The following is a 23,768-nucleotide window of genomic DNA, read 5'->3' on the forward strand; positions in this document are numbered from 1 at the left end:
ATTAATATTGAAAATACAATAATGCAATTACACAAGTCAACACTAGCAACATTGATGAGTACCAGAGATGGGCAATGAAAATGATTAGCAGCATGGAAGAAGGCTTTTAAAGATTAGGAACTCATTTCCATCTGAGATGAGTACATAAGATCTGATAGAATAAAGCCAGGCAAAACAATGAATTGCACAGAGAGGCTAAATGAGACGTTTCTTTTTACCGTTCCTCATATGGTAAGCAAAGGTTCAACCAAACTAGAAGGCAAAAATTTAAAATCGAGAAGAAATTAGTTTTGCACAGTGCATGACTAACTTCCAGAGCTTATTTGCCACAACAGAAACTTGCAGCCAAGAGCTTAATAGGATTCAGAGAGGATTAGATATTTAAGCAGAAAGACAGCAGGACAGTATTCTCAGTTTAGTTAACCTTAAATAAATAAATAAATTTAAAGACAACGTATAAACCCTCAAACTTTGGTCAGCTGTTTACTGACAAGGGTAAGGAAGACATTTGGTTGCATCTGAATTATTTCCAATTGCCATTCATTATGAAGTACTGCAAACAGAAATGTTATGTGAAAAACTTGCACGGATCTAAGAGAGTTAGCAGTATTGCAGGTTAGTTTTCTTAGCCTTGGAGTGCAGATGCAGGACTAGAAACTCTTTTGGCTTCTCAGGATCACACACAGCTTATAACAGGCATTTACTGAGCAGGTTCCACAAGGGCCTCCAGTCTCCTTTGGCTGCTGCAATACACTTCACAGCTAATTCCACCTTTAGATGAAAACTGGTATTTTACTACTGCTAAAAGCCAAAGTGCCAGAAACAGCACTATATAGAAGAAACCAATGGCTTTATCTGTATTTATGTTCATGCACATGGATAGAATAAACTGGATGAAATATTTCCAGACAGTGATGGAAACAGATCATACCCCACGATGACGATCACAAAAAGACCTTAATGGTCTCGGCCAATCTGACAGAAGAATTTCTCTTTCTAAGCTCAAATCAGGGAGCATATTACCCCACAATGACATGCACACTTACTAAGAAGTATTACATGCTTGCAGGCATCTTAATTGTGATATATTCCACAATACAGCACACTTTTGTCCATGTCCTTTACGCAATCATCACTTCTGGCTTTGTGTCTTGTTCTCCAGTTATCACCATACAGGGTGGGATGTGCTTTTTAATCAAGCTTAAAAATAAATGTGTTCCCCCTTGATTTTTGCACAGAAGTCATTGCAATTAATGCTTATGATGTTTATTTCCATCTGTCCACATTCTAGGGCAAGATTAGCTTTTACCCAAAAAAAGAATGTGTATAGATTCCTTTTGCTGAAGTATAATTATAAAATAATTACAATAAATAAAAAAGGAAAAAGCAATTCACTAGTATTTCTTTAGAGGTAACATCTTGTATGCCCCGGAAAAAAAAAAAAAAAAAAAAAGTTTTCTTAGTAAAATTTCAATAAGCCCTTGGGTTTTTCCTGAAATATTTAAGAGTAGTTAGTAAGAAAACAATTGGAAGAGAACAGATGTTAAAACCTATGAATATATACATTTCCATATTTCAAAATTAAAAAGTCTTATACTAACTGTGACTGCATATTAGACAAAAAAAAACAAGGAGTCAGCTCCTACTTTTGTTTGCTCCTCTTGCATCTTGTACTAATGCACTGGTTAACTAGATGTTCCATACTTGACGCTTTCCAGTTCTATTAGAAGAAATTGTTAACACAGCTTGCTTTTAGTCTTTCTAATAAGAAATTGGGTCTGTGTTGCATTATGGAGTCAGCCAGTTTAGTTGTTTTGCAACACGTAGATGATTTCTGGCTTTGCTTAGAATAAATAATGGATATCATGTATAGGAAAACTTGAGACACTGACTACCGGGGCACATGTACTTTGTGGTTCCAGCAGCTCCGACCTCCCTGCGTGCTATGCTTGACACAAGTGAAGCAAGCGCTTCAGAACGTGGTACAGAGACATCCTTACCAGCTATCAGCAATGCCAAACTTTCTTTAAATCTCCTGTTAACAAAGAGCAACTACTGGAAGTTTTTTTTTTATATATATATATATATATATATATATAACCATTTCATAATAGCAACGAGACACCCCAGGTAATGAATTTATAAGCGATTACTGTACCATCCAGGCAGCTAAAGTAGTTTACTCTTCAGCCACGTTCCCAATGATGCCTCTGACACCGGCATTAACCCCTCCACAGCCTGCTGTGCCTTGCTGTTTGAACGTACCTGACTGCGGAGAATACAAATACGTGACGTAATTTTGCAATGCCCAAAACTACTTCTTCACCACAGACCACCGGATGGATAGCTACCACTTCCAGAACGCCGTCCACTGACCCTCTCCAAGCACGTACGTCACCTCGCTACTGGAGGCCTCCGAACAGGGAATGCTGCCGGTGCTTCCAAACCGGCGGGGTGCCCCGGGCAGAGCCGTCGAGGCGGCAGAGGACAACCAGGAAGCCCGCGCGCGGCAAGAGAGAACGTGGATCTCCGTCCCCCAAGCCCCTGCTTCCCTCCTGGGGGGGAAGCCGAAGGTAACGGCAGCGCACGGGTGCCAGGCCGGGTACACGGAGGCACTCGAGCAGCAAAGCACGCGCACTGCCGCCGAGACAACCTCCCTGCCAAAGGCTCCCGCTGTCACCGGCGGCACTGCCCGAACTACGCTCTTGTCTCCACAACGGCACCAGTTCAGTGAGGACAGTCACGTGCTAACCAAACTGACGGAAATCTCCCCGAACCCAGCAATGTGAATGTGACACTGGTTATCTTATTAATTTTCAGTAATTCAGACTAAAACAATACACACCGGATTTAATGAGTGATGATGTGTATCTTTTTAAACCAATCATTTAAAAAGAGAAAAACCCCTACCTCATTGGTTATACAGTTACAAGTTTGTGTAGAACCTGTGCTTAAATCTGATTTCTTTCATACCTTCCACTACCAAATTTGAAGACCCAAGATAATGCCTCAAACACATAAGAACATATCTATACAATTGTTTAAATCATCTTTACCAGATTTGCTTCATTACAACAGAGCACAAGGGAGCAACTCAGGCACCTAAACACAGATATCTAGTGCTATTTCAGATGCCTCAGGGTCTCCCACCTGGGCTTTCAGCTGCTGCTTTTGAAGGCATTAAGTTGTCTGTCACACCTGGTAGTTCTGACAGCTGCCTTAGGTACCCGAAGCATCTAAAATGGTATTAGATGTCTATGTTTAGGCTCCTGAATCTCTTCCTCCCTGTTTCGAGAAAGCATAAACAGAGAGAACTGGTGTCCTGAAGTCTGTAATTTATCTCAGACACAAGAAGGAGTGGAAGTGTGAAATCATCCTGTTGCCTCACTAATGCAGGCTTCCACTCCGTTCCAAGGAGACCGGTCTGGAGAAGCACCCAGCACGTCCTCAGTTCCCAAACCAAATTAGATTTATTTACAGGAGACAGAAGAATAAAGTGTCCCCTTTTATCCACATTTCAAGAGGAATCAGTCTCTTGCTCATTTGGCTTGCAATTTTTTTTTTGTGAAATAGCATGAAAGTAATTCCTGTGTGTTTTTTTTCTCCTGCATTTAAGTATTTTCTCTCTGCAGTGTAACTTCTGGTTGACACCTCACTCTAGATAATCCATAAAGAACTGAAACTGAGGTCATGTGAGGTCTGAAAACGCACACTTCCATCCCGGCCAGGGGAGCCGTATTGCCTGTCTTAATCAATTAGCTCATAGGATTGCGGTAAATCTTGTTGTAATACACAGACTTCAAGCATAAGGAAGAGCCTGATACAATGTATCGTTCACTCTTAGGGGTTCCTACTTTGAAATGCATTTTGTGGAGCACACTGCTTTTCAATACTCATTCTTGAATATTTTTCTAAGCATTGTTCCAAACAAAGCCACATAATGGAGAAACAAATTGTCTGGACATGAATTAGGAAGAACAAGCATTCAAGAAATGCAAATTGCATAAGCTTTCCTCTGAACAGATTTTTTTTTTGGGGGGGGGGGGGGGGGGGGAGAAGAGAAGAGGAAAAAGAAAAGCAAGATAGGAATTTTTAGCTGTATGCAGGAAAAAGATCACCTTTAACAAAAACGGTGCAATTGCCTTTCAGGCTCCCTTCTCTTTCCAGTTCCTTCCTCTGCTCCTCACTCCAGCACACTAATCAGGCCAATTCAAGCACAACTTATTACCACAACATCTCATGCCTTTTAGTTTTGTATCTGTAGGTCAAGGCATTTCCATGTCATTTTCTAAGCTAGGTTTAAACCATTAAACCACATTAAAAAAAAAAAAAGAACAGTGACTCTTAGGAAATGTCTAGTTAACAACAACTCCTATATCTTTATTTCAAAGCCTTAAACTGTGCCTCATTCCTGCTTCTGCTTCTCCAGTCATTTATTACAGCACTGTCATAAGTATTTATTAATAACAATACCTATTGACCAAATTAATGCTATCCTAGTTTTATACTAGTCATAGAAAATACCCAAAGGAATATTGCATGAAGGAATATATTTTTAAATGACAGAAACAATTGCTTATACCAGACAATTCCTTGGTCACATGAATTTTCGCAAAGTTAGTACAATACACTACTGCAAATTGTTTATGAACAACTGATACTAATTGCTTCCCAAACTTGGTATTTAAGGCCTGTAATGAAACAACAAAAAATACCAATTCAGCTCCTGGATCCCCAGGAGTAATTGTACAGTTCCATTTTCCTTTGTAGCTTTACAGTTACTTTCAGGCATGAAAATATTTTATATAGTATCAATATTCATTTAAGAAAGTGACATAAACATTTACTACTACAAACAGCCATTAAAGCAAGTAACTTATTTCTTGGAAATAAATTAATTTGGGCATTGAACAACTTGAGGAAAACAGAACTTCCTGTCAGTTATGGAGGGACAAATCCTAATTTACTAGGCAATGCACAAGAGTTAAATTTGTTTTGGACTAAATCTTCGGTCTTGACCAGGAGGACGTTAGGCTGCCAGTGACCCTTCAGCTTCTACTCGGCTCTGAGCCGCCAGTCCAGCCCTGGGAACACCATGAAGCAGGTGCAGAGAGCAACCAGCTCAGCTCTGCCGCAGGCTCCCAGCACAGCCAGCCCACACCAGAGCAGAAAACGGTCCTACAGCCTCTTTACTCACTAAGTTACTACACCTCAGGGGCAGCAGGAGCAAATCAATGTTGTGCAGTCAGTGTGGAAAGGAGAGTAATTATAGTTTATTTCCTGTAACAAAACCTGAACGATTGCAAGATCGCCATTTACCTTGGGAGGGAAGTCCACTCACGACCCTGCCCTGACGGGCCACTCGCCTTTACCAAGCGGATATGGAAATTGAAGATCACTTGTTCTAAGTCTCTTCTCCTCAGGATGAAAGAGCTCTTCATGTCCACATCATGTCATGCAACCAGCAGGTCAGAAGAGAACTGCTTTTTTTTTTTTTTTTTTTTTTGGGGGGGGGGGGGGAGGGATGCAGGGGGAAGGGTACTCTAGAACATGGGATTTCAAAGTGCCTCTTACCAATTTCCCCAGCTGTCTGCATAACTACACGTTGAGCTGTTGAAGATGGAAGAAAAAGTGCCCCTTCCCTCCAGACCACCTGCTTGAACTTGAATAAGCAGGTTACTGCGTTTATATTGCAGTAGCACCTAAGATGGAAAACGCATAAAATTGTTTAAAGCTGAATATCTGTCTAATAGTCATCTCATGGCTTATTTTAACCAACTTGATGTTAGCACATCAAATGTGATTTCCTAAACACACTCTGCATACATAAAAAGATTGAAGGAACCTTCAGACTGATGTTCAGACTTTTTCCTGGGCCCATCCTTGTTCCTAGGAATACATGCCCTAAGAGATGGTCGCTCACCAGAGGATTATTTTTAGTTTCCTACAGTTAAAATATATATATATATCCAACAACTAATCAAAAAGAGAGGTCCCTCAATCCCAACACAGCTCAGAGTATGAACAGATGCTTCATGACCAGGTTTTCAAGCGACAGCATTACATATACTTTGTTTGCTGGGGTAATATTGATTTAAATAAACTGGGCTTGTGATCCTCTTGGCCTGAGAACCTTCTTCTAGTTATTTCAGCAGTTTACAACCGCCTGTTGCAAAGTCCCCTAAACTGACACACACAAAAATATTACCATATATATACTAAGGCTTCAGCAGTAATACTTTCCTTACCTTCTCCCTCCCCAATAAAGATACAGAAAACTTCAGAGTGCTTTTTCATCATCCATTTCCACTTTCCACAAATCTTTGTTTTCCAACACAATCACTTTCAGGATGTTATTTTTCCTGCTTTAACTGGAAATAGGGTTTTCATATATATATTTTTTTAAAAAAAAAGCAACATTTTCCCCTGAAAAGCAATTCAGACAAAATTTTTCAGCTTACCGGTCCTGCTGTGGTCATGACTATTTTTTAAATCATAATTTTCCACTTGATAGAAATCCTGCTTGAAGCAACCTCAGCATTCAAGAGTAGCTGCACAAATGGGCAGGAGCATTTCAGCAGCCTAAGACACATCGTGTGGCCCACAATTTTGGTAGAGGACAGCGCACTGCAAACCAAAGCACTATTAAGAAAATGCATGCAAGAATTAAGCAAGCCCCAGGGCACCCATAGGTTCTAGCAGGGGTACTGTGACAGTATCTCAAGAAAACCACTAACATAAGCAGATCTAAATTTATTTAAGGCTTAACAGGATGAAATTAATAAGCACAAAGGGGAAGAAATTAAGAAGAGACAAAGACACAGACGTCAACAGGATGCATTTTGCAAGTTTTCCACAAAGGTTTTCACCTTTTTTGACATCTTTCACCAGTGGAGGCTTAAGGTACACTTGCACTGTCCTGATCACCTGCATACATTAAAGAGCAAAATATAGCAAGACTTTAAAAAGCAATTTCATACTGTATACGTGAATGAAAGAAGGTCTCAGTAAAAGGGAAGGTATTCCAGCTCTTTCATCATCCTGTTGCTACTCCTGGATCTATGAGAATGACCTCAATACACGTAAATAAAATTTCCAATTCTACTGAGCTATGTATTAGTATTCATCTATGTTGATGCTTCTCTAGTCTTTTATTACAGCATGAAGTAAGTATATTTACTAAAAACAAATGCTGACAAAATTAAAGCTATCCTACTTTCAAACCAGTCCTAGAAAATACGCTGGACCACAACTGAGGCCTATCCAACACCTTACCTGTCGAAAGGGATGGACACCAAGAGGTATCGACAGTCAGCAGTACCATCGAGAACAATCCCTAGTAACAGGCTTCTATAATTCCTAACCTCAACAGGTATCTAGAGGTCTCATCCGTGGACCGCTTTTGCCTGCGTACACACCAACAACTATCAACACTGACCATTCTCAGGCTCGGCAGGCCTGGATGTCAGATTGATATTGCTGTCTGTGAGGCATCCGCACCTGCCAACGGCTCTCGATATGGAGAGGCATCGATGCCTATTGATAGCTGAATTTTTGCCCGTTTCTTTTGTCTCTTTTTCCCCCTACTCCCCCCCAGTCTTCAGAGAGGTAATTATGACATTTAATTACTTCACATATGCTTCAAGTCTATCAAAGAAAATTCATTTGACGGAAACTGGAAGACACACTATAATCTAGTAATACAGTAACAACATTTGCAACAATTTCTCAAGGAATGTGTCTGTTAAAGGCTCACATCATGTTGAAATAACACAGAGGTAAAAGAATGAATTCTACCTTTACAAGGTAAATAAAACAAAAAAAGCCCCTGTGGAAGTTATGTACTTGCTCTCATCATATAAAAAATTAAGTAGTAAAACAATTTTTAGATTTCAAAGTCTAACAAGGTAAATCCCAATTTGGCTGTTAACTGGGATCTTTGAATGCCCTAAACACCTGGTAAGAAGCTGAACCACGTACAGGCACTTCTACACTTCTTCTGAACACTTTGACAGGGCAAAGCTGTTACTGAACAGCGTTACTTTTCAGAGTACGCTGCTTTTTGTGTTTTAACTACATTTTATCCTTACTCTATCTTACTCCCAAGCAGCTCAACACCTACCCACAAGCCAGTGGCTAACTCTCTTCATCTATCCGTCAGCACACAGATCTCTTCAAACTGTGAATAACGCAGTCATCTGAAGTTGGATTGCTACCAAAATCTTCGTCTCCAACGTTATCATGTATTTTGTCTCTCGTCCCTGCCCTTGTTAGGGCCGCCGGCTGAACGCCCGCGGCTGTCCTCGCCTCTCAGCTCCCGAGCGGGCAGGAGCGCACGGGGGTCACAAGCGCTTTGCGAGAAATCTCGAGCTGCTGCGCGCAGGGAGGCCGAGCAGTAGAGCACTCGGCTTGCCTTAATTTACACCACTTCTCTTATTTAATCAATCATCAGTAGCGATGCAGCACTGCACAGGGCGCGCGTGGGGCATGCGTGCAGACAGGACTCCCCACGACGTGGCACAGGAGGGACGGGAACTGCTCGCCCACCTCTTGTGGCCCAACGTTCCCTATTGCAGGGGACTGCGGCAGTGCAAGCAGAGCAAGGTAGAGCTGTCTAATAACAGTGTTTTGCTTTAGTTTTACTGGGGGCAAGGGTGGGAACACCACTTATCCTTTTTCAGAAGGAGCTTCATTAAAATTGCCTTGTTTTCTTAGCATATTTAAGAGAAAATGAGAATGCTTTAACATGGACAAACTGTGTTTTACTGAGAAAGTCTGAGGATTTTCCACATTGGTGGAAAGACCTGACATTCAGCAGAAAGACTACCCTAACGATAGAGATGAACTCTTCATCTCGAAAAATAGAAGTTTGCTTCACAAGCATTTAAGCTCTCTGCAGCAATCCAGTGTTGTCTGGAAACTCATCACGTCTTCCACATAATCTACCTCCAAGGCTCACAGGCATGGCAAAACCCTCCCTGAATTTTGTCCTCATTTGGTGGAGCCAGCATAGCTTTGGCTAGCTTGGCAACGAGCAGTTAAAACTCCTCATGAACAGTCTGGAGGATGATTTTGTTTGTTTGCAATGGGAATAAGAGCTGACTCACCACCAGAACAAGATCAGAATAAGGAAGCTACAGAGCAGACAACAAGTGAGACTGTAGGAAGTGAAAATGAGAGCAATAAAGAAAGAAAAAACTGAGACCAGTGCACCAGTAGGGTAAGTGGGAATGGGGAGGGGAAAGAAGGAAGGGAGGAGCTGGTGACTGGGCAAGATATCTGAAAAAAGCTGCCTGGGAATGGAAAACAAAATTGGGATGAGGGTGAGCAGTGGGAAAATCTGGAAAGAGAAAGCAGGTCAGGTTTATATGGGGCACCGGAGACTGGAACAAGTGGCTGTGGATAAAGAGATGTCCATTTGCCAGGATGTGAATCTAGATGAATGAATTGAAGTTCTCTTCTAAATCTGAATGAGATCCAAGAGTACTGGGATAAATGGTAGAATAATGGTAGATCTGGCAAAGCAATGTGCCATGTTCTCCACTAGCTACTTCTGCCTGAACTATGCTATTTTGCTTAACACTTCATTACCTCAGGTGGCACAGACCTGCATGATGTTCCAGAGGTTCAGACCCCGCTCACACACCCAGGAGGAGAGCAAGGTTTGTTTTCTTTTCCTTTACCTCTCAACAGGAAGGCATAAACACAAAGCAACACAAAAGCAGTATCAGAAAAACTGTAGTGTTACACATTCACAAGCTGAGTGTGACAAGCTTGCTGATAGCTTCAGTCACCTTACCCTTGTCTGAGCATAACCAGGACGCACAGAGCAACACACCAAAGAAAGGGAGTTTTTATATACGATCCCTGTGTTATTGTAGTAAAAACTAAGGTTGACACTGAATGAAGCAGAAGACAGGAGGAAGATTGCATCAATAAATGCAATCAGAAGTTGCACCGTAGAACCCGACTCTAATCCTGTCTCTACTGCAGAGATGCAAAAAATAGCCCTTCTTTCCAGCTTAGCAGTTTTGACTAGTAATTGCATATTCCTCAGGTTTTCAGTGGCCAGCACAACAGCCCAGGATCCAATCTGCAGAAGTTTTAGTACTTGTACTTGCAACAGGGTATCAAAGGCAGCCCAGATGGTGGTGTTGCTCTGAAAAACCATTAATGGCTGTGAAGTGCAGTAAGAACACAAATTTGATTATTAATACTTCAGACTTCCTAAAAGTTAGAATAATATTCAGTAAATATAGGGGCCACATGCTGAATAGGATGCTGAAAGATGCATGTCTTGCAGTCTCTCCACTTAATAAAGAGTTTTTTTTTTTTTTTTTTTGGGGGGGGGGGGGGAAATTGTCACCATGTAATTCAGAGACCCAGTTAGAAACTGCCTAGAAAATCTAAATTCTACTGTTTTTTTAAAAAAATTCTGGATGCTTGACTTTATGACTAATGTTAATATCCTAGGATTTTTCACTTTTTATATTGTGCCTAAACAGTATCTTTGTTAGTCTTTGCAATATAAACCCTCATTCACATGCTAATGCTCATGAAATTTCTTATTTACAGCTGAAATGCCCCTCTTGATCTTTTGCTTTGCAAAAGGCTTGGTTCCTTTCCTTCCAAAGGTGATTTTTCTTTTTAATTTTACAGGTTGTGACCAGTTCATTCACCTGTTCTTTGAATTATGGGAGGGTGAAAAAGTAATACTTACTTGAAATGACAAAATTATATGTGGGTCTCCCCCACCTCAACCCCAATTTGAAAATGCTGAACTTTATGATCTGACATTTTCAGGTTGGCTAGGTCTGACTCAGTACTAGGCACTTTCATTATATACAAAGAACTCTCTACCCCCACCCCTAAATAAATAACTAAAGTCTAAGCACTTTTTGAAGTAGATTTTATAACTCTAGCTAATGCTGGAACTACAGTAATATTTCCTGGGATGACCCAGCAAGCAGCTACCACCCACAAAGAAAATTCAGTGCCAACTCTTTCTAGGGCAGTTGCAATAAAGTGGAATTCTGTACTTTAGACCCTCACAAAGAGCTTATAACATTCTGTAGAAGAAACTACCCCCTATAGAAGGGAACTGATCTTAAGAGAGAATTCTGATCCTTAGAAGGCTAGCAAAGAAAAGGAGCACAGGCTGTTAACCCGAGCAGGTTCTTTTGGTTCCAGGAATAAATAGACTCCATTAGCAGTTTGTCAGTTAAATATTTAACATAAATAAATTCAGCCTTGTATACTTCTCTTAGACAATCTGTGTTCTGCTCTCTCACACACAGAATTCAGGCCTTAAGCATCAATTCTACTGGCTTTCAAGATGGACACATCACCCTTTCCATAATAATTCTACCTGTTGGTATGAACTCTTCAGGAGGAAGACACATGGTGTTTAGTGCTAGTAGTATGAAAATTCAAACACAAAAATATTAAAGTTATAGACAAATGCTGCAGTTAGAGAGAAAGAAAATTACGTGCTGTCACATTGTCATGACTAGCTATGAAGTGGGAGAAGTGTTAGGTATAACAGATCTTCTCAGAGATGGTGAACAGACTAGTTGGACAGGCAGAAGGGATTAGAGCTTCTTTGGATATACTAAAGAAGATAGAAGTGGCCTATCTAGAAGAAACTAAGGATTAACAAATCTGAAGTATTTCCTAAGATGATCAAAAATAAGAGTGACAGAATAGAGAAAGACAAAAGTTGACTTTGTAAAGGGAGTTACAGCCATAATAGAACAGGCAGGATGGCTTCAGTGGAAGCTAAGTTGACTGAGAAAGGTCAGAGACAGATGGAAAGGAGACCTCCCAGCAGCAAAACATAGTCAAGAACATGTAATCAAAGGTGCTTAAAAATACTGCAGCAGAACTGATAGGAGACTCCTCCCACTCTTGAAGGAAGGTTTTAAACAGTCCTTTTCCCAAGCAGAAATCGTTCCTACTTGGGCTAAAGGAACAATCTCTTGGCTAACAGTATTGTAAGCACTTACTGCTTGTGCAGGCTTGCTGGCCCTGGAGCAGAACACATCCAGAAGTATAGTGACTCCTCCTCGCTAAAGAAAACCTGTCTCAAACACCCGAGTTGTAGGCTGAAGATCACTTGACTTGAATATTCAAGGGAAGAAATAGGTGTTTTATAACATCAGAAGAAGAACTCCTCAGTTCTTTCACGGAGCCACACTTGTCCTGAAACACTGCTAGGTATCAGCCTTCAAAAATGATGCATCTTTCTTCCCTTTTCTATTTATAACAACATTTTGAAGATATGTCTGCTTTTCTAGACATCATTTATGTTACTTAACTATTAAATCATCTATAAAAACTCCATCATAATTCACGACACAGACTTCTCCAATAAAACTTTACTCCTCATGTATCAGCCATCCTTACTGACTGCTCTCTCTCCTGGAAAAGAAAAAGGTGAGCATTTGGACTTCCATCAAGATCAACAATACAGTGTCATCTGAAGTGATCCAAGGAACTTGGTTCTACAGCCTAGAGCTCCTGCAGATGTACCCGGTATTGCAATTCCCACTACATTCAGTCAAGGAGGATCAGCCGGTACACCCGTGCTAATCAAAGTAGCTACAGTATTGCACAGGAAGAACATGAGTCAGACCCCATACCATTGGGAACTTCACAAGTTACAGTCTTCATAAGTCTTACATTTATCTTACAAGCCAATAGCTAAACTGGTACATGCCCTTCAAACACCATAGTTTGTGATCTACCACCAACGGCAAATTGCTGACAAAGCGGTCTCCTGTATTTTGAATCCACTCAGGTGTGAATTAATTTAAAAATACAGTGCCACAGCAGGAATTCTGTCTCAAGACAAAGGATTAAGACACAATAGTTAAATAAATTCAAGTAAGTGTTGTAAAGAGTGGCAAAATACAGTAACAAATTACCAGGACATACCCTTAGTGAATGTGAGAGGATGTCAGCCTCCTATCCTGCCCACTTCCCAAGGGGACTACCACCTCATTTTACCCACACTGACCTTCCAGCCAAACAGTCTTTCAGATTGTAAACCTGTCAATGCACAGCATTGGTGGATCAAGGCAGACAACACTGATGAGCTTCACATCGCCTGCCCACTGACAGTCATTGCTACCTCTCCCTTACCCACACAGGAACTGACTAGGAAGGGAAACAAAACTGAACCCCCAATACCCATATATTTCAAAGAAATTCATTTCTGGGAAGTGCATGGCCAAGAGTAGTCATGAACTGAGGCAATCAAGAGTTTTAAGATAGCTGCATTTTTACACCCAAGCTAATTTCCACTGACTTGCTCTGGAACCTATAGTGAATAAAATGGCATTATAAGAACAGTAACAGTATTATCAATACCTATACATAAGTAAGCAAACTGTTAATGTAAAGATTTAAATAAAGCAGCCTCAGAAGTATCTATTTTTTGTATCTTTACATGCAAATACAAGCAATATTTATATACGATGCCCTTTAATATTAGCACATAGCTCTTTTTGACCTTTGAAAGTTTCAGCTAAATGTTCTCAGACATATAGTATACCTGACCTTCCTTAGTGTGCTTTATGCTCTTAACTCTTACAAGATCCAATAAAGGCTGCTCCCAGTCCCCTCCCGCAGGTCTCAGACGTCCCAACAGAAGGTCTATAACCTGAACGCATCGAGGTATTCAAACATGAATTTTCTGCTGGGTCCGAATCTTCTGTTGATCTACTTCTATCTTGTAAATAAAAAAAGGCATTGTTCTGAAATAAATTTATTTCGGTTTTTGCAGTCAAACCATAATCAGAAAACACGCGCGTATCAGTATACAAATAACTCTCTATTTTGGGGTCCTGAGAAGTTTCAGCAATTGCTTCTAGCATAATGAATGTTTGTAATTCATTAGATTCTGTTTAAAAATGCAAAGCACGCCATGACATCAGTGATGTTTTCTTTATCTTAAAAAAAAAAAAAAGACTATTACACTTAATGTTCTTTAACAAAGCTAGCATGTTGAGAAATATGTATTTCTTTTCTACAGTACAATGTTTACAATGGTGTGTTCATGTTTTAAATGCATTAATCTATTTCAGGCAAGACTATGCTCTGCTAATTATTTCAAAGAGCTTCAAAATCTTTACAGTATATTCACTGCATTTATATCTTCTCCATAAACTTACTGATCTTGTTTATATAATTTTGCAAATGACAAGATGTGTAGGATAACTATCTAAATGAACTAAAAATTGTGTCACGGACAGATCCTTCATAGATTTGCAATTTGTAGCTGTCAATCTTTCTACAGCTGCTAGATAACAAAACAACAGTTCTTTTCTTCATGCAGAGGAGCAAATTCAATAAACATTGGTAAGGGTTCTTTTGCAAAGAAAGAAATCTCTGCTTCTCTACAGTCTATTAAATCTTTTTTTATATGCATCTAAACTCATTCCTTTTTTTCTTAAGGAAGAGGGGGAAAAAAAATTATGCAAGTCCTGCATATTTTAACACCGTATTTAACTAAATTTTCATTTTGTGAAACACAGGCTTGCTGACTACTAAACATTTTCACAAGAAAGAGGAAAAATACATATATAATGACCAAAAGAGGAAAAAGATGTCTTAAAAGAGATATACAGGCTTACAACTCACATCATATCATAACTGGAGAAGAAACAATAGAATTAGCTAAAAGGGTCATTAAAGGTAGCCACATTCATTTATATTTTACCTTCTCTCAATCAAGACCTGCCTGAAATTGGCCAAGTCATATTAACATTTGAAAGAGAACACAAATGGACAATAAAAGGATCAATACTGAGTGCAATCCTATAAATTCAAAACTGTGAAATTAAGATGGGTGCAGCTTTTTTTTTTTGTGCTTTTCCTTAAGATAGGGGTATAAATTATAGTGACAAACACTGTTAAAGGTTGGATTAGGGACCAGCACCTACAGTGATAGGAAAGAAAAGGAATTTAGTCAATAGAAAATCATTGTGGAAAGGGCAATAAAACCGGAAAATGAAAACAACGTACTACTAAAGCAGAAAGGGAATAAATAACTGTATTGATGATAGATAATACAAACACTTCATTGCTATATATATAAAAAAAAGATTACTATAAGGCTTATTATTAAAGAGCATTTTGTAAATCACACCTGAATTTCCTCTTCTTCAAATAAATTACATATCACTTCCAATAATCACAACACCAGTTTCGTGCCATGGATTTTCCCTTTGAAATCAAACTCGGAGTTAAGCAGGGGTGCTCACAGAATGCGTTTCTCCTGGGGGGTAAAAACTCGGAGCTGCAGCAGACTGAGGCACTTGGCAAGTCCATCAAGCACCGCCAAACCAGGAAACCCTTCGAGGCAGCCAGGTGCAGCGGGTCCACCCGGATTAACACCGGCATCACTTGACCCTAAGCTACTCGTGGGCATCGCGAGTTGCATCACCCGCTACAGCAGCCGCAGCGGGAGCCGCGACTGCCCGGCGGAGCCGCGGCGCCCGGGGGCCCGCGCAGCGCGCCGCGCGGTAACCCGCAAGTGGATAACGGCGCCTTAGAGATAAACAAACAAATAAGAAGAATTTCCTCAGTCCACCGAGGAGAAGCTGCCGAGCCTCCAGCTGCGAGAATAATTGGAAAGTAGAAACATCTTAAAAGAACGAGCAGCAGCGGCAGCAGCGCGGGGCGGCGAGCGCGCCCGAAGCGCCCGGCGGACGCTCGTACGCGGCGCCCCGGCCCCGCGGCCCCCGCTGCGGCGGGGCCCCCGGCGCGGCCCCGCGCACCACGGGCGGCAGCCGCGACCCGCCCGCGCCGCGCGCCCGGGAAGCGGCGCCGCGGCTGGAGCCACCTCGGCGGCGCCAGGAGGAGGAGGAGGAGGAGGAGGAGGAGGAAGGACTTACTGGGGTCTGCGGCAGGGCAGGGCAGAGCGCGGCTCCCGGCGCGGCGCGGCGCGGCGCGGCTCGACTGGCGGCGCGGCAAACTCCGCGGCGCGGCGCGGCGCGGCTGGCGGCCCGCCCCGTGCGGCCGCGCTTCACACCCGCCGCCGCCGCCCCGGCCCGCCCCGCCCCGCGCCGCCGCCCGCGCCGCCCCGCGCCGCACCTGCGCCGCCGCCCGCGCCCCATTGTCCGCCGCGCCGCGCCGCGCCGCGCCTGCGGGCGCTTCTCCGCCGCGTCCCGCGCCCGCCCCAGGAGCCCCCGCCCGCTGCCCACGGCCCCTCGGGGGCCTCGGGCCCGTTTCGATTACCTTCCCCGCCCCCGCTTCCCGTGCCCCCTTCTCCTCGTTCTCCTTTCCTCGCGTTTCCCCCGAGGCTCTTCCCCTTCCTTTGTCTCTTGCCGTGCCCGGGTTGCCCTCGCTGCGCTGCCGCGCCGTGCCGTGCCGTGCCAGGCGAGGCGCGGCGCCGCCAGCCCCTCGGCGCGGGTTTTTATCCCGCGGCGGCGCGGGGCCGGCAGCCGCCGCCGGGGCGCGCCTCGCCCGCGCTCGGGGCGCTCCGCCGCGCTCTGCCCCGGCCGCCCCCCCGGCTCCAGCTGACACTGCGAATGCTCTCCAGCGATCGATGAAGAAGTCATTTGGCTTAGCTGTGGGGAGAGGTATCAAACAGAGATTTTCCTCTGGAAAGTAAATTGTTTTACTTCTCCTACTTTGCATCCTGGTGAACTTCCCTGCTCCCCGCTAGCACGCGTTGCTTCTCCAGGCTCAGCTGACTCCCGAAGAATCCTACGCTGGTGCCGCAGGAGCAATCCCGGTTTGGAAAGGGCTGCCTGGGCTGCCAGCTCCTTTTTTAAGGCTCGCAGTAGACTTAAAGCAAACCACTTGGGTTCACTCTCAGCAGAATCCAAGTTCATCTACAGAAGCCCCGGCCCTGACTTTACGGCAAGACAGAAATCGAGATTTTCTTGCATCATTGCACATTTTGCAATGATGACTTTTCAGAACCAATACTCTATTCTGCAGTTATACATCAGAGACAACTGGCTTTAAACTTGAATCTTGAAATACAAATACAAGCTCATTCTTTGCAGCTTCTGATTGTTGCTATTCATTAAAATTTCACATTTTGGGGATCACAGCATAATGTCTAATCTGAATGTCTTTGTTTTACTATAGTTTTTAACTGGGTAAAAAACAAACCATAAAATTGATTATTTGGGTGGTCTGAACTTGAATTCAGATGTATTTTCTTTGGAAATAAATGGAAACTAAAGAAGCATATAAGGGAAATTAATTTGTAGTTTACCTACATCAATCATAATCTATCAAAGCAATAATCACATCCTTCTCCAGGTACAGGTCCCGCTACAAATGAGGAAAGGGGTTGTTAGTGAGAAAAAGCAATACTTGCATAAGCGCGAGTATGCTAATATATGCAAAGTTTTCTACTGCAAGTTGGCTAGTGACAATCAGATGTTTCTCAGAGTCTGCAACTACAGCTCGGCTTCAAGCCATACGCTGGGAGACCGACTTTCTCATTTCTCCTCCCAAAGCATCTCTCCTTCCTTTTCCATCCGTGGTCCATGCAGGTCTATGGTTGCATCCTTTGCTAGCAGCTCTGTTGAGCTCTGGCTGCTAGCACAGAGCCCTCCTGAAGGACAGTCTTTTCCACAGCCCTTGGCACTCCATTTGGTCTTTTAAGTACATGTGCGCTGATTCAAACTGCCACTCAGTTATCACTTGCAGTGGGTCATTTGCTTCAACGTTTTTGCTGCCTTAATTTTGTTGAGTGGCATCTTACAAGTTTCCAAACCTCTTTTTTTTCCTACTCTTCCACAGGTCTTTAAGGACCCCTGTTCTGTCTTCAGGATTGGGGATGGACTCACTGTTTGCCATTCTTTTCGCAATCAGATTTGATTTTTTTGTTGCTGCTATCATGAATCCAGACCCAGCTAGCGTGACCGTGCTGCACCAATGCTTGATGCAGCTGCACTGCTTTGCATAGGTGCTTGGAGGCTGGCTGGAGCCCTGCTCACCCGTGGGCACAAGACATCTCCTGTCCCCAGCAGCCCAGTGCGGCCAGGTGAGGCACCGGGCACAGAAACCTGCTCCAAGGCACCTCAGCCACAGCAGAGTTGCTACGGGTTCCAGTGCGCTGCGATGGCCCCGGACTGCCAGAGAGGGGTTCCCTCTGCCGTGACCATCAGCCTCTCGGCTGCCATTCCTGCCCACTCTGCAGAAGGCTTTGAGGGTACCTAAGAGAAGATACCTTTTGCTGAAATTCCCATTTCGCAATGAATCATTCGCGTTTCACTGCAGCGTACCATTGTCTGAACAGAACGTTTCGGCAGACGATAGCACCTTTAGTTTCCTGATTATAATTCTTGTCTCAATGTCCTACAGTCAGGGCAGCTTTGTCCTGTAGTCCTTTTTACAGAATTACGCTGTGAGTACATGAGGCAGAAATCTCCTTTCACTGTCAATCACTAGCTTCTCTGTACTTCCCTTACTGACCAATAAATGATCTCAGTTGCACACACACTACTGGAAAAAATAATGCCTCCCCCCAGCTTCTTAATAATGCCTGTTTCATGTTGGGAAGCATGTATCTGTCTTATAATATTAGTGATTAAATTGCCCAGGACTTCAGCTGAATTCCCTTTAAACAAAACTGTGGATAAAAGCTGGTTGATTGGGGGGGGTGTTTTTTGCACATAATAGATTCAATAAAAATTCAGTTTCACTTATCCTTGGACTACTTACAGATTTGGATCATCTGTGCTGAGTAGTTTTAGAGGAGGAGAAAATAAGATATTTTCAGGACAAGATTCACAAACGTGGCAGAGTGGTTTTCATCAGTCTTCTGTTTTATAGTATCTTGGAGGCTAGGACAAATTTCAAGCATGTAGGAGATCCAGGACTAGCTCTGTTCTCTGCCTGAGTGAATTTGAATTCACATTGTCCATCTACTAAGTTATCATTTACCTGGGGATGTACAAACAGGTACAAATAACATCAACTGGAGCAGGAATTAGATCAGATTCTTCAGTCTTTCAGGTGAGAAGCAGGACATCACACAGTCCTACTCATCCTTCAGCATTTATTTCCACATGGAGCCCAGCAGAGCTCCAACAGGAGTACCTGGAGAAACCCTGCTTCACACCGCATGTGGATGACACTTGCCTGCAATTGAGGATCACAGATGCAAATCACTGACAAGCCAGTGAACTGCGCACAGCGCATTCCAACATCCACCGCAAGCGTTCAAACAGCACAGCTCCCGTTTAGATCAGGGGCATTACTTGCTCCTTCCTGAATTTCACCTTCCATTTCTTTCGCCTATCAAGTGAACTACTGACTTGCCAAAAAAATGCTGTGTTTTGCTGAGTATGGAATAATGTTTTGGGGCTCCTGGTGTCAACAAGAACCCCTCCCCCCAAAAGAATGATCTGCAAAACCAGTACCAATAAGCTCTTGGTCTGCACACAAAACTCGTCGTCAGGGGTACACTGTGGAGCTTTCTCCTAGAGACACGGCCATTAAAGAATTGCATCATTGCCCGTTATCTTCCTATCCTTCTAGACGCTTTGTCAGGTTTCCCGAAACCTCTTATCAGAGGTGCTAAAATACAGATGGAAAAACAGGACATGCTTACAATTTATCTCTTGTTCCAAAGAGCTACCTGTCCTGCAGTTTAGAAAGTGAATTCTGTTGAGATATCTTTAGTGACTTTCCTTGGTAGTACCTTCTCCTTGCATGGTAACATCTGATATCTCAGTATCAGTTCCTGTTTCTTGGGTGCACTCACCAGTCACTTTTTCAATGGATGTGTATAAACCAGGAAGATTAGCTTATATCAAAGTCTAAATTCTTTTAACTTTCGTGGCAGTATTTCTACCAGTTTCTTAGGATTTGGATGGACTCATAAAGAAATCAACAGCTGTCCAAAGTCAATAACCTTACTACCAGCTTTTCTCCACTCAGCCTTCTTCTTTTTGTTCCTGATTAGGAGTCACTGCAATGTGGTGAGAGAGCCCTGAACCGCTTCTTCTTTGCCCTTTTCATGTTATAAAACTATTATCTGCTCTACTCATAACACTTGGGAGGTGTTACCTCATTCAGTTTATATTAAGCTCAGTTTAAATCAGAATACTTCTGGGAAGGAAAATATGTCCACGAGTATGCATTTTTGGAGGTACTTACCACCAGATGAAGAAAACTGTGTCAGGTGACTGGAGGGCTTGTCTAGTTGAACATGAAATTGTTGTTCCCGAACACTAGTCAAGCAGGCAGGAGCTCCGCAGGGGCTGCTAACGAGTAATGTTGTTTTTCACTATTAAGTGCTTTTGAGTCAATGCTGATTTCTAGTTTACCAAAGGCTTTGTCCCCACTGTTTGGAGGCAGATCCACACTGTGCTCATTTCAGAAGACATAACAACGCCTTTTCTTTGAAGACATGCCAGATCCCACTTCAACTGCTTTACTGGGGCTGCTGGAAGGCCCCCATCATACAGGAGTGCTGTTGTCCTCCCTCGTTCAGCTAGGAATATTTTTGATGGTGCTTGGTGAGCAAATTGCTCTTTTTCAGGCTGCGTCGTTGCTCAGCAAGGTATTCCTGCCTGTCAGCTGTTACAGACTCCAAGAGATAATGTTGCTTGTTTCACAGATTTCTTATTAACAGCTTGTTTTTGCTTACAGGACTCAGTGTACGCACACCATATATCACCAGCACTCAGCCACATTACTCTTGTGTAATATTTGTAATATTATCAATATTTCTGGGGCTCATATTGCAGCTGGTCCCATGATTCAGCTGGAATTGAATTGGTTGCTGATCTAATAGCTCAACTGCAAATAGAGCAGCCTTTCTTCTACAGAGCATTTAAATCAAGAGTTTGTGGAGCGGCTGAGGTCATATGGCAGATAGCCTCTTGCTCCCCGGAATACACAGTATTTTCAAGCACTGTAGGTGCTTTCCCTTTTTCGGATAGCTGTTGCAGTGGAACATTAAGTCGTTCTTTTGCCCCATAACTTTTCATCTCCTATAAGCATTTTTTCTCTTTCTCTCTATTGCACATGCACAGGCTGAGGCTTTCAGTCTCTGTCCTTGTCCTGCTATCTGAACTGCTTTGCACAGCCCTACATTTTTTTCTGCAGTGGTTGTTGTTTCTGATGTGATTCTTTTCCTCAGCTGACCTGGCTGTGGCATTACGTTAAAATTTAGGTATTCCTCCCAAAACCAAGACAAACCAACCAAAACCTCCTCCTCTTTAATCTGGAATCAGGCATCTCACAGATGATCTTATCTTTAAGTAGAAAATCTCCAAACTTTATGTGGGGGCAGTAGAATTCTTAGATCTGTAATTTAAATATCTATTCCTTCATTAGTTCTGCTTCTTGATGTTAGGAAACAAACAGGAATACTCTTGAATTTCCTAAATACATTAGCCATTTCAGTGTTTCAAATATCATTCCTTGTAATGATCAGACATAATGTACATTTAAAATATGTTAATCTGGAATGGGCAAAATGTAAGTGAATCTCTGCATGCTCTGATATCATGGAATCTGAAAGAATTTGTCTCTCGTTACAGAATAATGCTTGGGAATTTTAGCTTTCATATAAAGATCTCCAACTGTTCAGTTCCTCAAGCTGCACTATTAACCTAAATATGTGAAGCAAGTGGAAGACAGAACGTCTCGTAAAAGGGCATATAACACATTTTTGTGAAGAAAATTGCAAAGCAGAAAGGTCTGATCTTTCCTAATGTACATTTTATTTACCTTTAATTATCATCATTTACCCTTAAGCAAAGTTCATATGGAATATTACTCTGATTATACCAAGCTCAGGGTCTTGGAGAATCAGGCCCTGTGAATGCACAGTAAATTGCTTCAGATTGCAGAATACAACTAGACATTAATAGCAGAATTATTTCAAAGCAGATAATGACACACAACGGCATGTTATCCTTGTGCTAATATTTCAGCTTAAAAAAGGGTATTAAAGTGGAAGTCAAAACTTATTTCATATTCAGGGCATAAAATACCAGAAAAAGGGCAAGTAACTTTAATGTCTTGTTTTAAATTTCCACGTCACTTAATGATATTGCAAAAAGTAAATTGATACATGCCCAGTTCATGATAAAACCTGCCTAGAAATGAAGTTAGTTAAAGAAGATGTTTGCCAAAACATCTGGCCTGCTTTCTCCATCCCAGGATAAGCAGCTGGGCATCTGCCTGTCTTAAGGTAATCCTAAGGCAGCTCTTCAAGCCATTTCCATTATTTCACCTGGGTATCTGGCCTTCATTTTTACTTACCGTTCTGCCAACCTTTGGCTCATACTTGAATTGTAGTAGTAGAGGTTTTATACGTACTCCCAAACCTTTATAGAAAAGATTCACACTTCCCCTTGAACCCTACAGAAGCTCACTAGCAGTAACCTCATTTGATGATGAATTTTCATTTACACATCCATAATATTTTTTTCCTCCTGATCATAATTTCCTCCAGCGAAGACCCTATTGATAATTGTTGGGATTGTCCTATTTGTGCACACCAAAAAAAGCAAGCAAACATGGAATGGCCTGATTCGAGGTGAATTGGTTTTGTAACAGAAAATGATCTCTAAATTTTCAGGAACTTTAATGAATCCTTAATATTGTTTTCATGCAACCTCCAGCATTTTCTCCCAAACGAAGTCAACCAAAATATCCTCATTTTCTTACCTCAGTTATGTGCTAAGGATGTGCTCATCTTTTCTTTAGTTGGCTGTGATGATCTGTAAAGGCTGGAAAAGGTGTCCTCTGTGGAATTTGTTAGTCAACACAGTCATCTGTAAAATTCCAGACAGCTCTTCTGAGTTGGTTATAAATTTAAATGTCCTAAATATTACATTACATCCCCTCTCGCAGTATAATCTTTTTCTAACAACTTTGAATGTTTGAGATTACAACCGATTTTAATGTCCAATCATACAAATGATCTGACAGGTTTCAGTAACTTCAGTTTTACCCTCTCTACTGAAAATTTGTTTCAGACTGTACGCGAGCCAACAGTAAACTGCACAGTCTGTTATAGTTGCCCAACATTTTAATACAATTATAATCAGAATAACAACTACTTTTTAGTTTAGTTATTATTATTATTATGAACAATTTATGAAAGTTTATGTCCTGTAGAGTAAGACAGAAAATGAGCAAAGATTATGTTCAAGAAGCTATAATTCATACCCTGTTCGGTATGAATTTGAGCTCTGTTTTCTGAACAGCTTTTGCATTCGTGAAACACTGTCTGCTTTGCTGCATTTCAAGACAAGAAACAGCAAAAATTTTCACAATCTTTCAAAATCTGTCATAGTTCAACTCCTGTAAACACTGTAGGTACTTTTAAAATGTGCATCACAAGGTTGTCCACATTTCAAAAGGGGGCAATTCAACTGCTGGGTACATTCTTACCAAGAGCAAAGAGTGCTGTGCAGTAAGAAGGAGTAAAGATAGGACATGAGGTCTGTAGGAGGAGAAAAAGCCAGACAGACATAGCAGGAGCGTGATACCCTTTACGCAAGAGAGAGCAGTATATATTACGTTACCTTTCTCTCTCTTCTGTCAGAGAAATGCATATATAACATAGCAACAACCATGTTTCGTAATTTCATAAACCTCATATGTTAAATCATTAAGCTAAAGATCATTTACTCTCTCTAAATTGTGAGCAGCATTTTTCCTCTTAAGCACTGGTTAATAAAATATTAATAGATAAGTCATAAATGGTTAAACATACTGAGCGATGGAACTTTTACATTTTCCTTTTACGTTTTTTAATACATGTGCAGAAAGAA

At 42.0% G+C, this 23,768-nt stretch overlaps 1 protein-coding gene across 4 annotated transcripts in view; it reads right to left on the bottom strand.

Annotated features, from left to right (window-relative positions):
• Positions 1-23,768, bottom strand: part of SEMA6D (semaphorin 6D) — a 238,676-nt gene that overhangs the window by 196,604 nt on the left and 18,304 nt on the right. For all 4 annotated transcript variants that reach the window (XM_062583985.1, XM_062583983.1, XM_062583984.1 and 1 more), the window contains exon 2: positions 22,657-22,763. The gene's annotated coding sequence lies outside the window, so the exon portion shown is untranslated. The remainder of the gene's footprint in view (positions 1-22,656; positions 22,764-23,768) is intronic.

Source organism: Rhea pennata, chromosome 10, assembly GCF_028389875.1.
Source record: "Rhea pennata isolate bPtePen1 chromosome 10, bPtePen1.pri, whole genome shotgun sequence".
Classification (NCBI taxonomy): domain Eukaryota; kingdom Metazoa; phylum Chordata; class Aves; order Rheiformes; family Rheidae; genus Rhea; species Rhea pennata.